This window comes from Manacus candei, unplaced genomic scaffold, assembly GCF_025592945.1.
Source record: "Manacus candei isolate 608988 ecotype Guabito, Panama unplaced genomic scaffold, ASM2559294v1 h1tg000013l, whole genome shotgun sequence".
In the NCBI taxonomy this organism is placed as follows: domain Eukaryota; kingdom Metazoa; phylum Chordata; class Aves; order Passeriformes; family Pipridae; genus Manacus; species Manacus candei.
The window spans coordinates 8,591,156-8,604,860 of record NW_026138061.1 but is presented as its reverse complement, the minus strand read 5'-3'; positions in this window follow the sequence as shown (position 1 = coordinate 8,604,860).

The following is a 13,705-nucleotide window of genomic DNA, read 5'->3' as shown; positions in this document are numbered from 1 at the left end:
AGCATTTTCAGTGCTTCTTTTTTATGATAAATGATCAGTCATATTAAAGCATTTTTTCCTTAGCTGCTCATGTTTTTGTTGTGTTTCCTATACTGTTACACGTACTTAAAATTTGCAAGCAGGAGTCTTCACTCCAAACTGAAAATACCTAAAGGAACAGCCTAAGTCTGTCACAGTATGCTCAGGTCCATGGTACCTCAACAGTGGCTTGTAATTTGGATTATTGCAAATAGACAGAAAGGCTGTCTGGTACTTTGTAGCATGAAATATTGGTCATAATTAAGGAATAATTTCATTTCCATTTACAGAAAGGCCATGCAAGAGCAAGCTGGAAATGTTCGATCAATCAGTCATAGTTCTGAGACACTCAGCAGCAGAGCAGCCTCACCATTACCACTCAACAGGTCCAAACCAAAACATTAAGTTGGACAAAGGAAAAATTGAAGGGACAAGAAAAAATGATGGTAAGAAAACTGTGGTATGAAATCTAGTAGCTGATGAAGGATGATGATGAAGCAAGAAGAAACAGTTGCTGTATTGTGTGGGTTTCATCACATTATGATCAAATAGAAACACAAAAAAGCTGGGCCTATTAAGGAGAGAGAACCTGTAAAATGGTGAATAAAACATAGTAGGGAGGAGGATTTGGGAGAGAATAATTCTGTTAGATCTGTGTCAGCTGGAAAGGCAAAATAGATCAATTTTCTTTTCTTGTTGCAGTGGGCTTCACATTAATTAAAAAAGGGGAGGGGAAAAAAAGAAAACCCAGCTGACTAACAAAGCAAACAGTCTGAACAAAGGAAGCTGCCAAAAGTACTTCTATCAAAAACCTCCTATTAGACCCAAAAGAAATCACAATCCAGCTCCACAGGACAAAGGAAAATGAAATTCACCTAGAAAATTAGAGAAAGAAAACGAAATTCCACACTACTTTTTGCACAAAACCTTTTGACATATTACAATCTTCTCAGGAATCAACCAGTCTGTATATTTTTTGTATGGTGATTTCATTTGATTTCATTCTGGAAAAGTAGATCTGATACCAAGAAGTTTCCGAAGACTGTTAGAGAGCAAATACATAGCCTAACTCCTGTGAAGAAGTCAGAGAATATGTTGTGGATACAGCTCTTGTGCTTTAGCATTTGGATGATTAATTCACTTTTTAAAAAATTGTCTGTAATGCAATTTCTTGCAATTCTTTCTTTATGCCTCATGTCTGGAGCTTCACTCTTTGTATGCAGCTGTCTTAATTTTCAAAGCTGTCATTATTCTGCAGGCTTTGGCCAGATGTAACTTCATAATAATGTAAATGGATTCTGTGAGCTAAGAACTGACCTGCTTACAAAGGCTACAGCAGCATCATGTAGTGCCAGAGAAGAGCTCAGATGCTGGAGAACAGCTGGAGATAGACAGCACTTAAATCTCTGCTTCAAAAGCAGATGGTCCTTCACACCTTAGTTAGAAGTAAATCCATTGGTCTAACAGCTGCTGGCTGAATTTTTGCTTTCAACTGTTTCATCCAAACTGAACAGTCCAAACATCTGCCTGTCACATCAGCATCCTGAACTGGAAGGTGAGAGCAGGGCAGTGATCAGCAGTTCTTATGCTATGCGTGATTGAAGCAACAAAACTAGGTAAGCAAAAAGGCTGAGGTTCATCCCACTAAGATTTGATCATTGGGGCTGACTGTTCACCATTTCAAGTACCTAGATTTAAAGTGGGTATATATGTTAGTAATAAATTGACATACTGATTAAAAATGTACTAATTCGGATTAACATATCTATCTTTTATGTGATGAATACTACTGAAAATAACTGTTATAAAAAAATTGCCATTAAAGTATCAATAAGTTCCTGGGAAGCACCTAAGAAGCACCATGGCATTCTTAAGGAGAGAACTGATTAGTCTTTTCTGGAAAATAGCTACACTTAACGGTACATTCAAAATATATCTATGACATCCCTAGGCAGTTCACTTCTGCTGTAGAAGGAAAAATACCTCCACACTGAATCCATACTTCTGTTTCATAAGTTTATGGAAGTTCCGTATCCAAGGATTGGTCAGGCAAGACATGAGGGGAAATTATCAAGGATGTTTAACTCAAATGATGTGACATAGGTATGTGAGAAGCTTATTAGGCTGTAAGAAATTAGGATGAAGGGAGGAGAGGGGAGGAGAAATACTATGTGCAAGACAAATGGTGGAGTCATTACTCACTCTGAACCAACTAGGCTAATCATCAATTCTGTCCCTGCCCTGATGAGAGATTTAAGCAGGATGGTAACTCTGGCCTCACAAAGCCTTGGTTGCTGTCAGGGAAGCCCAGCTGACTGCACAGCTGGGCCATGTTGCAACCCTGATATTCCTGCCCCTGGTTGCACTGATTTTAGTTCATTGCTAGTCTGGCTTTTATTTTAGTCCTTTGGTTGAGTCAGACTGTCCTCAGTCAGAAGCTGGAGGGTTTCTGTATTAATGGCAGTCAAAGACTGAGCCTTCAAGCGCTGCTGATTGGTGGTACCACTGGGAGGAGTTTGCTGTTTAGTCTTAGTTGGCTTTGTCCACAGTGTGGCTAATGACTATAACCACGGTGTAATAAAGTGGAAACTCTACAGGAGGCCTAGAGTGTAATATCTATCTTGATCCCAAAACCAGCTGGGATTGATTTGGTTCTGGGTGTAATAAAGTAAGAAATTATGAAGAACCTCAACTTCTGGTTGTGATAGAAATGCAACAAAAATGTTTACTTGGAATTTTTCAACATTTTTTCCTAGACATTTCTTTTTTTCTTTTTAATTTTAGTCAGACGTGTCTCAGTACATCTGAGTTTTGAGGAGTATGCAAGGCCTTCCCTTGATGATAAAACTTGGAGTAAAATGTAAGCTGTGGCTGCAGGTTGGCTGGTATATGAAATAGAAACTATCTGAAACTTAATGTTGCTTGGCTGAAACTAACAGAAAAAATTATTAGCTTGCTTGAGACTGATGAAAAAACTCATAACATAATGACAAGATGAACCTGCAAACACCTGGCTGATGATCCATGTGACACCTAGGCAGAAAATCACTGATATAAGCAGGAACGATGAGAGATCAGTTTTTGTGGACAAAAAAAAAAAAGGGACAAAACCCCAAGGAGACCTACCAAGGCACAGAGAACAGGAGAGGAGGGGAGGGAAGGAGAGAGGAGAGGAAGGGAGGAGAGGGGAAGGGAGGACCCTGTCTTTGCTGCAAGTCCAGGGCAGAGGAGCACAGATGCTGTCACATCTAGTCAGAATACCCCATGTCACTGGTGTCTGCCCACCACCCATTGTCCATCAGCCAATATAATGTCCCTTTCTTGAACACGACTTCCCTGGTGTTGCCACACCGAGAGTCTGATGGATAGTGGTGGTTCTGTCATCACAGGGCAGCCTGTGTGCAAATGTGCCAGCAGGGCTGGTGTTGGAAGGATTGCACACATTCTCGTGGTGTACACATTAGGTGGGATACTGTTTGTGTTCTTATAAGATTATAGTAAGTCATAATAAGATTACCGATAATAGTTGGAACATTGTTTTATGTAATAAAGGATGGCTTAACTAAATAGATATTCCTTGTGTTTGTTGTCATCTGATTCAACCATCAGTCTCTCTGTGGAAATTGAACCCTCATTCCCTCAGCTGTAATAGTCTGTAACCATCAGGAAACATGAACAGGTATAGGATGCAATTCATGATCAAAGTTAGAGAGTGACTCAGGCCAACAAAGAAAGATAGCAAAAAAATCCCTTAAAGCAGGTGCCAGTTTGTTTCAGTGCCATCTATCTGGAGGAACAAATTCTCCAGAAAACAAAATAAGCCCCTTTTTGGTCCTGCTTTAATCTTTCATATTTGTACCATGTGAGACAGCTCAAAACAGGAGACTGCCTGCCTGGCTACCTGAGAGACACCATAGCTTGGAAATGAGCTGTCATCTGGAAGTTCAAATCCAAGTCATCCAGAGAAGACATTTAAACCATTATTCTTAAAATTCTGTGTATTCTTAAAATCACCAGTCAGGGCCATTTAACTCTGTTAGTACCTTCCGGGCCTGGACACCAGCCAGGGTGATTCTCTTGCTGTGTATTTTTACCAATAAGGTGTGGAAAGGCCTCTTTGGGAGAAGAAAGAGAAATGTCAAAAGTCGATATTTTTCACAAAGTTTTGTTCTTGCTTTCCAGGCAGCCCTAGACATGAGGCTGCTGACTGACCAACTTTACACAGAATCTCAACTGATTTGGGCTTCCCTGCTGGTATGAGCAGCCCCCCAAAATGCGAGGATGTTCAACTTCATCAACTCGTGGCCAAAAGGGTACTCTTAAACCTTTCTCCTGCAGTTCATCTCTAGAGAAACTGTTGAAATGCTTCTTCGAAGTGCTGCTTCATCTTCTGAGACTTTTCACTGTGATAATTCTCCTTTGTGAGTTGTATTTACAGTTCTATTTCCTTGTCTTAGGCAATTGCAGACACCAGCTTTGCCAAATACCTTGGCTATTTGTCATGGTACCTTCTGTAATTGTTTTGCTCGTTGACTGTGGGGTTTAGCTTTTCTTCCACCCACCTCAGCATAAGGGTCTAGGAGAGTTAAGGACTGTGCAGAAGGCAAGCAGCACACACTTCACCACTCAGGATGTATTCACATGGAAGTAAAGTGCTCATAAAAACAATTTCTAATTTTATACCATGTAAAACTCATCAATGGTGCTTTTTAACACAATGAGATATTACATTGTCAATATGGGAGTGAAGACAAGGTCAACAATTCCTCCATTCTATTTTCTTAATTGGGTTAAGTGCAGTCTACCTGAGGAATGCATGAACAAGGATACACAAACATTTAAAATTGCAAGAAAAAAACTTCTAAGGTTTAGATTCTCATGCATCTTGCATGTTGTCAGGAATGAATATCCTAGAAGGTGTCAGACAAGTGTACTTCCTTTGAGCATGGAATATTTTTCCTTTGCTAGGCATTTGGAATACTTTGAGATTTTCCGAATCTGGTTCTGAAATATCCCCCTTTGTGCTTATATGAAAAATAGAGTTCAAAGTTAAAAGTCTTGACTATAAAGTTAGACACCTCTCCAGGGACTCTGCAGCTGCTTGGGAAATTTTACATTATTGACATTTTACCTCTAGAGCTGGGCCAGAAAAGTCTCAGTCCACTGTCATAAAGGTTGAAGACATCTCACTCAAGACTCTACTGCTGACTTTCACCATGTAGGGCAACAGGCACCAAGAAAGTGGAGGAAATAGTCATCAGGTCTTCTGTTTGGGAAGGGGAAGAATTTCGGAAGAATTGATTGAACAGGGAGGAAGCCCATTGCTTAATAGGCCTGGTTACAGTTTGCCTGTCTTAGGAGGGGTAGAAACTCTGAAACAAGGATGAGGCACAAAACTGACTAGTGATGTTTTCTTAGGCCATTTTATTTTAGTTTTTCTGCAGTACCCTCAGACTCTGCTGCAGGCTCCTTCCCTAGGTAATGGATATAATTTTTAGTTATGATGAAAATGGCTTGTGAAGATTAACATATTAAATTTTCAAGCTTACAGTGGCTGAGGAACTGATGTTGAGCTGCACATCAAACCACCAGTGACTAGGCTAATAGAACTCTGAGCAAGCCCATGGTGAACTGGTTGCTTCAAAAACTGCAGTCTCACAGGTCATGATGTATTCCTGATAACCTGAGTGGATGATACATGCAACACTGAGCAGTCTTAGATTATTCATACTCTGATTTCAGACCTCTGTATTCAGAAATAGCTTCCCAGAACATTAATACTAAATGGACATTTTGCTTCTTTTTTTTTGTTTGTTTTTTTTCTTTCAGAATTCAGAATAGGCGGGTAATACCTCCTTTTCTAAGTAGCTTTTCTCAACACAAGGAAACTGTACTCTGGGGTATTTGTGCTGACAGACTTGGCAGCCTTCTCATGTTTACATGAACTGTGAGATGACATTCCAACTTGAGGCTCCATTCCTCATGAGATAACAACTAAACTGTTCTTGGAAGAGGGATAGTCTGAGAACACAGTCAGCCCCTCTAGAGTGACAGTGTGATCAGCCACCAACCACATCCTGCTAAGAGGCTTTGTCTTAACAAAGCAGAAGCATATTGGCTTGGGTAGGATGCAGTACTGTCATGGCTATACAGCTCCAAGGCTGCTGGTGGCTTGGGGGTGAGAGAAGAGGAAAGGAGAGGAGAGGAGAGGACAGGACAGGACAGGAGAAAGGAATGGAGCTAATATGTGTAGTGGTTTGGACTTTGTTTTCCCCCAGAGGCTAGAAAAAGTGGTAGACCCCAAGGGGTGGAAACCCCTGGAAGTTTTGAAGTTCTGCCCAATGGGCACTCCTGCAGAAATGTAAACATCCCACAAGCTCACCGGAAGAGATGAGTTGTAGTTTGGTGGTTGTTGGAGAGGTGGCCATGTTGTGAGCCACGAGGAAGGGGCTCTGAGCCCCACGGGGGGGGGCTTTGGCCCCAGCCCCCAGCGGGGACCTGCGGGGACCTGGAACAGCATAAAGCTGGGCTAGGTGCCTGTAGTTATGCCAGGAGATGTTTTCTCCATGGGCGCAGAGCAGCAGCCGGCGCTGACCAGAGAAACGGTGGCAGAGAGCCAGACGGGAGATAAGGACCTGAACTGAAGGAGCAGCAGAAGCAACATGCAGCACCAGAGAAGGGACTCCTAGAAGGAGAGCTGGGAGAAAGAGAGCCAGCAGTCTGAGAGACAGAGTTCTGGGGGTAAGACTGTACCAGATCCCCTAAAACTCCCTTGAGACCCCTCTTGGAGAAGAGGGACGTGGACTCCTATTAAGGAGAAGAGTTTTAGACATGCAGCACTGGAGAGAGAGAGGAGCTGAGCAGCTCAGAGCGTCCCGGAGCTGGACCGGGACGGCCAGATGGAATGCGGGGGGAGTTGACCTTGGCTCCCCCCCCTTGCACTGCTGCCACGGTGGCAGCCTGAAGGCAGGGCACAGAGGCCCTGCAAGGAGCTGAGTCTCCTGGAGATACCAGACCGTCACGAAGACCCCCCTGTGTCTTCGTGATATGACGTGGTGATACGACCTTGTCTGGGGTTACGAAGCCCACGGAAGACCCCTCGGTTGGAGGCGATGGGGCCGAGAGAGGCTTGGATACCTCCCTCGTGAGTGCTGGCAGAAATCCAACTATCAGCTGCTGCATGTGGAGAAGACAGACAGGCTGCTGCCTCAGAAGATGCTGCTGTTCAAAGACTGAAAGGGATCTGCCCTTCTTTCCCTCCTGGACTTTTATTTGGAGGGGAGAAGAGATCTGATCCACTGTAAATACATATGTCATGGTAGAGATAGTTTGTGATCATGTGTATAATGTGATATGGTATTTATTTGTACAGTCATTGTAATATATTCCCTTTCCCCCACTTTGAGTCTGGTGTGTGTTTTGTCTGGAAAAACCCATCTCACAGTAGGTTGAGATGTGGGAGGGGGGATGGAGCTAGGGGATTGGATTTTGGGGCTATCTCAAACCATGACAATATGCATACTGTCCTCTTTCACAGGAGATTCTTTTATCTTACATCTGAATCATCCCTGCAAAATTCCCTTGTTTTGGTGCTACTGAAAGTCAGAAGTAACCCCATAAATGGCAGAGGTCCCAGGGTCTCTGCTTCTTTTTATCTTACAGACAATCATCTTCCTCCCTGCAAGGTGCGTGAAGAATTCTCCCAAAGCAGGGCTGTAACATCTAGCATTCACTTTTCTCAGGTATAAATCACAGTGCAAAATGCAATGCAGGGGAGAAATCAGCCCAGTGGAGTTGTTCAGGTGTAAAACTGGTCCAAGAGAAAACTGGCTTAAGCCATACAGATTTAAATTAAAAGGAAAGGGTTATGCATACTAAATGACTTTGCAAATGAATGGTTCAGAAAATCTCACCTTCCATGAGATTTACTCATCCTTTATCCTTAGGGAATAGATTTTATTATTTCTGATAATAATCCCTCTATAAAGGGAGATGGGGAGGTAGACAGGGAAAAGGGAATTTAAAAAGGTAAGAAGGAGATAATTGTTTTCTTGTTCTCTTGCCTGAAGAAAACTTTTTCATTTTGTTTTTCTACTACAGACAATGGAAAAGCTGGAGAAATCAGAAGTTGGTTTTAGTGGGTTTTTTTTCTCCTACACCAAACCTTACACTATAATTGGAGAAAAGTTAAATTAGCAGTTTTTCATTAATAAGATCTATGGTTGCATTTAATAGGTTGACTAAATTGTGTTTCATGAAAGGAATACTAAATTTACTGACAAGAAAACAACACAACTTTGTTCTCAGAGACTTACTTGTTCGAAGGTCATTGATCTTTTTGGCTGTATTTCCTTTGTGCTGTGTCTTCAGAGACAGATAACACGGGGGGGCAGGGGCAGGAGTCAACATTCTTGTCAACTTTGTAAAATTTTGTAACAATATTTATTTTACTGAGGGTGACTTTTTGCTTCTTTAACTAAGAAATTTAATTCCATGAAAAACCCCTCGGACAGTTATGGATCTTAGTAGCAACCACAGGCAATGTCTGCTCTTTTTTTCTTTGTAAATCAATGGAAGGAGAAAAAAAAGAAAAGACCCGGGTTTGGGTATTAACCACTCTTAAAAGTCTAATCACTTAATTTTGGTTGCTGTTTGGGAGAAGAACTTTTCTGAAAACAAAAGCCAGATAATTGATTAACAGAAAAGTAGACTTAGATTCTTGATAAAGCCAGAGAGGTGAAGTAACATATGTTATCCTAAATTTCTCTTACCTTGCATCTACTGGGAGACTGGCAGATGTGCACAGTTGGTCACTTTGGAAAGCCTCAGACCAGAACATCACTTATCTGTGTCCTGGTTTGCTCCTTCCACACTTCAAAGTAGGTAAGTTCAGGTCTGTGAAATTTATCAGTTATTGTTTTGTGGATCAGACAGAAGGTTCTCCATGAACAGTAAAGTTCTTTAGGAATAGCAGCTTTTCTGATCTGTCTTTGGTCAAACTGTCACTCTTCTTACTTCTCTGTATATATTATTCCACATATACAGCCTAATATATTTGATGGATACTCCTCAGACAGTGGCTAAATTGCCATGGTACTGTACATAGCTGGTAGGCATCTGGAAACCTTTTGAAATGACCAGCAAATGATCAGTGTTTCTTTGCAGATTACCATTATTGCTTTCCTTTTCTTTTTTTTTTTTTTTTTTGACAGACTTTCTTGCTCATTTGTGATATTTCTAATATTAGTCATTTTCTCTCTTTTTCCCTTCAGACCATGGAGAAGTGGCCCCTTTTGATGCCCAAATCATTCAAATACTAAATAGGTTTTGCACACACAACTAAGTTCTTTCTCTGTGATTCGCTTTTTACTTCAAATTTTGTTTTCAAGATGCTAGGAGTACTTAATTGTTTTTTTGGGTTTTTTTTGCCAGGATATACCAAGCAACCCATTTATTCTGACTGAGATTGATCTTATTCACAAAACTTTCCTCTTCTGTAAGCCCTTTTGCCTACCACAGACATTATAGAGACCTGTAAAATACCTCGGAGGAACAGATTAACAGGTTCATTCTGCTTCTTCAACAGTTCCAAGTCTCCAGGCAAGTCTGTACAATAAGCAGCATCCGTTTTGACATAGGGAGAAGTGAAAATACAAAATATGGTGCATGCTATAGCCTTATTCACCCTGCTTCTACCTTTCTACCTGGGAATAGTGGGGGACACAGTATGTAACATTGATTCTGCTAGTCATGGAGAGACTCTTTCTTTACATTTTGGACTCTCAGAAGGAACTGAAGGTGGGTTGATCTTTTCTTTCATCAGTCATTGAAGCCATCTCTTGTTAATCCTCTTCACTTTCAAAAACTGAACATAGGTTCAGTTCTTCACACAACCATATAAAATATCAAAAAGCTCTGAGGGATAATGCACATCTGTTCCAATAGAAACATCTACAAGGTAATCATCTGCATCTGAACAAGCAATCTAGACTTCCTGTGTAGCCAGAGAGAAGTAGGTAAGAGGTGATTCATCTCCTAAAGTAGAGAGCTAAAATAGATCAGATGATTCAGATCCCCTGTGGACGTATTTCTCTTCATTGACTATGGTTGGAGCTGGTTCAGACAGAGGTGTATATACATTGCACATGTTTAAAGCTGGGTGAAAGAGTTCTTCCCAAAGGGATTTTAAATAGAAGTGGACTTGACTCTCTTCACTCACTCATTAGCTATATTTTAGATAAGTTTTCTAAGTTTGGGGGTAGGTGGTTATTATTTGTGTCATCTAACTTTCTTATAAATATAAGATCTTTGCTACTTATGAGAAAGAAGTCTAGTCTAGTCTCTTGTTAATAATAAACAGCAAAAGTTCAAGTTTCCTTTCATTCAGAGACTGCACCCAGTGGGACAGAACTGCCTGTTTCTGACTAAATACCATTCTGTGGGATTGAAGCATCCAATAGCAAAAAGTTTACACATTATTAGTTCTTATGTCCTCTTTGGCTGGATATTCTTTTGTGACAGAGAATTTGTTGTTTATTTCATTTGCACACCTATTCTTCTCTTGTCATATATGTACTTGCATTCACACTTCTGTCCCTCCTTCTTCAAGTCTACACCAGTCACATTCCAAGACTTCTGTTTTGGCTAACTGGTTCCTCCAACTAGTCATTTCTTGGTATTATCTGTGTCAAAATTATCACTATTTCACTTCACAAATTATAAGAATATAACCAGCTGTGTAACTTTTCCATTTCAAGGATTCTCATCACCTTATAATGAGTTAACTGTAGCGTGTTTCCTGCCCCAACCAGTGTAAGGGCTTTTCTGGACATATCCGCTATAGACTAGTAAAGCAGAGATCAGGATCTGTTGCCTCTCCTTCTGTAATTCAGTCTAATTTCCTAAGAAATTGCCCTTTGTGAAGGACACAACCCAGCTTCTCCTCCAGTTACAAGCCGTGTTTGGTGAGATGGCTGCTGATTTAGGCCCTCCTAGAGCACTTTGAAGTTCAAATGCTTTGATAAGACATCATATCTCAAGGAGACTTCTGTAGGAAAAGCGTAAGGATCCCTCCAAGGGCAAGCTCAACAATAAGCCCATTAAATCTAAAGTATTACAACTAGGTCATGGGGAATAAGGTCAGAGATGCAATGTTTTTGTATTGTACGATGAATGTGAATGGGAGCTGAGACGCTGAAGACAGTGGCAATAAAAGCACGTTATCAGAACTGGTTTGTCGCACAAACTAGCTGACACATCTCAAGGGTCAGTGTGGATATTTCAAGCATGAAAACTTGCTGAATGGACAGTAAACCCATGATATATAGTACAAGATTGCAAATGATGCTTAATGATGGTTGAATAGTGTGCTCTCTTTATATGTGGCTGGAGCTCTCAGTATGGAAGATCTACAAAGACATACATCATAGTCACACAAAAGAGAAAAGAAAGAGAATGCAAGGAGAAAAAAAAAAGCAGGCCCTCCTGCTATCATTATAAGCCATAAAATGCCCTTGTAATATTTTCTGCAAGTCAGGGGCCTTTCATCAAAGCAGCGCGGAGGCAGATGAGGAGATAGAAGGGGGTAGAGGTGCAGACCATGTTCTGATTAGTTTAATGATTTATGTCTAAGTTTGTTTGTCTTCTATGTGATTAATTGCTTCCAATTATCTGCTTCCACAAAGTCTGTTCTGTATTGAAAAGATGCATCCTTGTAGGTGGGATCTCTTATGTTTGGATGAATCAACCCTGAAAATGCTCCAGTGATCTTATGTCTGACACAGTTTTACTTGTGTGGGACAGATTATTAGAAACTAAATCTGGGAAGGGAAAGAAGCAATCTGGGAGGGAGAGAGACACAGGAGCCAAGCCAGATTTTAATATTTTTTTCAGAATATTCTAACTTTGTGTGTGATCCTAATTCTTGTGTACCTTTTCACACTCCCTCCTCTTTGTTTTATCTATTGCACAACTGCCTTGTATCCAGTCACCAGATTACAAATGTGGGAAAGGAAAGAGACAACTGACCGGCTGGAATCAGCTGGAGCCTGGTCTTGAACCAGGGGACACACAAGCTGTGCTAGCACCCTCCTTGCATGGGAGGACATTTTATTGCTGAACTCAGGAGTCTAGGACACACTAGTCAAGACTGGGAAATCAGGTGAGCAACATGCCATCCTCCTCTAGCGGTGGGGCAGGACATTTCTTAGGATCATAGAATCATTAAGGTTGGAAAAACCCCCAAGATCATTGAGTCCAACCTTTGACGACACACCATGTCAACTAAACCATGGCACCAAGTGCCACATCCAGCTCTTCCTTGAACACTTTCCACTCGCACATTGAGGCCAGACCAGTGTCTTACTTGGGTTTGTTCTTCAGTGGACAAAAAAGAATTGTTGGTAATATTCCCAAGGCCGTGAATATTATTTCAGAAATTTGTGACCCTGTAGACATAAAGTTTGCAAACACTGTAGCCCTGCTGAAGGAGGGGTAAAGGACTGATGTAGTTGTGCTGATTTCTGGGTTTTACATCTGCTTTGACTCTGTTCTGAGATCTGATAAGGAGTAAGCACTGTTTCAGGTCACTTTGTCCTGTTTCTTCTGGAATTTTATCAGTATTTTACTGCTGCTTTTGGCTTTTCCACTGACCCACATCTATCTTTGCTTTTGCCCTTCTGCTAGGCATGTAACAAGTTTCCCTGGATGCCTTGTCTCCCTCACACATCCAACCTTCCCTCAAGGTGCTGTTCATTCACTTGTGTTTTATCAGATAATATTAACCATATAAATTCACCATGAATTGGGGATTTTTCACTTTCTTTATATCAGGGAGGTGTATCTGTAATGTAACAGGATTGTATGTCAGGTCTGATAAGGAGACCAGAACTTCTCTGTTTCACTTGCAACTGCATTACAGGCCAAATTCTGATGCTGGTAGAAAGACACTTGGACATAACTCAGGGCAAAATTTAGCCTGTAGTATAACCTTCCTGTCAGAGACAACAATTTACTATCTAGTTTGTGGATAGCATGAAATTAAGGAGAACCACTACCCTAAACTGTAATAAAATCTATTGGCATCCAAACTATGTATTATGCATATGTAGTCTATTATCCTGAGGCAAAAATGCAGAGGTTTGACAGCAACTTAATGAAGTAATGCAAAAGAAATAGGATTTAAATAAAAATCTGCAAAAGGACAGAAAATGTACCTAATAGCCAAAGGGCTGGTTCTCTTTAAGATCTGTTTCAAGAAAGTGCAATTCTGGGAGCAAAAGAGGAGTTATGGGACTGTGATGAGGAAGATTAAAGGGAAATGAATGCAGGTGATTGCAAAGGATGAGGATTTTTGTTAGGAAATGGGTGCAAGGGCTGCAGGAGATGATGATGCAGAAGCAGTCAGAGCACAAAATAAGTCCGTATGATAGGATAGAGAGAAGGGAGAAACTGCTGCTCTCCCACAGTGGGGATAGCAGTGAAGTGCTGAAGGGGGTCAGTGCTTCTGTTGAGTAGAACAGACCATTATTTTAAGGAAATACTGTTTGGTAATTTTACCAGTTCTGACCAGAAGGAACCAGTACAGCAATTTCTGCTTTGCCAACCAGTTGTTTTTATGGCTGGACACTGAGCTGACAAAAAGACTGAACTAAAGATCACCAACAATACCTGACTAGGCAACGAGAGA